This window comes from Astatotilapia calliptera, chromosome 5, assembly GCF_900246225.1.
Source record: "Astatotilapia calliptera chromosome 5, fAstCal1.2, whole genome shotgun sequence".
In the NCBI taxonomy this organism is placed as follows: Eukaryota; Metazoa; Chordata; class Actinopteri; order Cichliformes; family Cichlidae; genus Astatotilapia; species Astatotilapia calliptera.
This window is the reverse complement of record NC_039306.1, coordinates 13,840,668-13,843,614: the sequence shown is the minus strand read 5'-3', so window position 1 is coordinate 13,843,614 and position 2,947 is coordinate 13,840,668.

The window sequence follows — 2,947 nt, the reverse complement described above, 5'->3', positions numbered from 1 at the left end:
AGGTTTTTGGACCAATTTTGTGTTCTCCATTCTTTAAGCACTGGTTTGAGCACCGTTTAAGCACCGGCACCGTTTCAAAAGTACCGGTTTGGTACTGGTATCGGATTAAACCTAAACGATACCCATCCCTAGTGATTAACTAATTTCACTACACAAACGGCAGTTGCAGTTACCACAGAAACAGCCACAGAGATACAGCACGAATGGGACATTTTCAGTAAAAAAAACCCCCAGATAAATAAGAAAAGTTTTCAGCATCATTATCTTTAGAGAATCTGGTTGTTTATCTTTGCCTAAAGGTTGTCAGTTCAATCAAACACCTCCACCTGCTCAACATTTATGAACAGCCTGTTTTATTTTAATGTGTTGTCTGACATCTGCCAGGATTTAACCACCGATCTTTTGTTTGACATTCACTGGAGATGAGGGTTGGATCATCTTTATCTACCAGGTCCTAATTAGTATCATCATCTTAAGCATTACCAAAAATGCATATAATTATAGCACTATTTGGCTATATTGATACTGGTACATTTAACAAGTCTAACCTTGAATTACATTCATTAGCCATGGCCATGAGGTGCAGCAATTTCATCCTCTGCTGATTGATTACCCGTCACGTTTCTCTCATAGTGCAGGTTTACAAAAGTAGAATGGGAGGTAGAGCCTTCATCTATCAGGGCCCTCTCCTGTGGAATCAGCTCTCAGTTTAGATTCAGAAGACAAAAACCCTCCCAACGTTTAAGAATCAAAGTTTGGCTGCAATAGCTGTATTTGATCTCAAATCATGTTTCCCTAAACCTAACAAAATAGATTTTTTTTTAGCGAAAGTAAAAAGGCTATAGATAAGAAACAGTAACAGGAGCACACTTTCAAAGATTGAATACATATTAGAATTGCAGAAAAAATGAGACTCACTCATAATAAGACCTTTAAAATCTTTCCATATCTTCTATTTGCATTTCTTATTCTTTAAAACTCTTCAATAAATTCCGGTGTACCAGACGGGGCTTGTTAATAAATTCTTGTCATCACTGCCATGATAATGTTTATCTTCACAGTGTTGTATTTATCTTGATCCAGCTTTCTATGCCTAGTCTATTTAAATAGACTTCTCATCTCAGCAGGATAGTTAACGAACAACACATAAACCTTCAGAAAGCTTTAAGATCAAACTCAGATTTCAGTACATTTCCCAGGGCAAAAAAAGGTTAAAAGAAACTGTTGCTCTATCATCTAGTTCCTACCCCTGATAGATTATTACTGGACATTTACCACAAAAAACCCCAATTCTTTAAATTAAATTAAAAGCAGCCTGGATTAGTGCTACTTATGTGGTGTTGTGCAGCCATATATGTTTTTGAATTCAATTAAGGTGAAATTAAAGAATTAATAAAGTATTTAATCTTTTTAACACCATGCTGTCAAGTTCTGAAAGTATGGTGTTATGTTGGATGTGATGAATGGGAGATAGTCTCATTCAACAAGACATATTTTCTAAGTGTATTTAGATAGTATTCAGTGAAATTCATAGGAGGTGAACACTGTAGAGAACTGAAGGATAACAAGAAATTCTGATTACCGGTAATAACTTAAATAAACCAGACCTCACAGTCTTATGTGATGCATTGAACTGCACATCTGTTAATCAGGTGGTTATGGGATATCAGAAGTGTGATCCCGTTCAAACATATTGAACAACAAAAGTGCAACGCACCTGGTCTGAAAGCAGAATGTGTCTCCGCAGAAAATCACACCAAAGAGCTCTAATTTATGTATCAAATGTGGTCAAAGTACACTGAAAAAAAAAGTTCTTTCAATTTACTTGATTTTATTGTGTACATCGGTCCCACATAATATGAATAAGTATGACTGACTTAATTTTCCACTTTCCCTCAAGTAATTAATGCTTGTCAAATCAAAGTATTTTATTTACGTCAGATTACTTAAAAAAATAATGTTTGATGTACTAATATTAATCTGTTATCATAATATCAATGTATTGCATAATGTCAATATATTTTAATGTTTAACACCAACTTATTTTTATTTGCCAGTGGTATGCAATGATATTATGTAATGTAAACACATTGCAATTATGTTCCTGCAACCCAACTTTTGGCTTTAAATTCTACTTAATTTTTTCAATTGAAATATTAACTGATCATTATTGACAAAAAAAGGCAAAGACTGTGAGTGCTACTGAACAATTCACCTTTATTAAACTGTAACAGCAGTGAAAGCAGCAATTCTGCCATGAACAAGTCCAAAATCACATCCATATAAACTTGTTAACACATTTTTAAAGATAGCCTGCAGAAATAACTGAAAGAAAAAGTTAGTTTGAGAATATATTTGCAAATATTTCACAAAAAACTGACCTTAGCAGCAAATAAAAGAAATTGCTTATAGATGATCCTGTCATCTCTTACATATAACATTTGTATTAATTACACAATTGAAAATGTAAACTAAATTAAGACTACCTAAAAAAAAGCAACACGCTTTTATGAATAAACAGATTTACACAAATATAACTTGTGTACTATTTGACAACAGTTTCAGCTTCTGTACAAGTATTTACCTGTATAAGATTTCAACTAAGTTGAGCCTTAAATGACATTGTTACATAACTAATACCAAACACCTACATGAATTTTAATCTTCATTTTAAACATGTAAGCAGGACATTAAGGTTGACTTAGAACATATTGCTAAAAATCGTCAGTAGAAATTTCTTACAACATGATACCAAAAGGAAAAATCATCCTGCATTGCAGTCACATGAGGGGAAAGCAATAAAAACATAAGCAGTATAACGTTACTGAACACAAAATGAAAAACTGCAAAGAATTGCAGAAGTGCAGTCTCTGACTTCTCAATGAAACAGATGGTTTTTGAAAGCAAGAACTTTAGAGAGTTTAGCTCCATCCAGTTCCATGAAAAC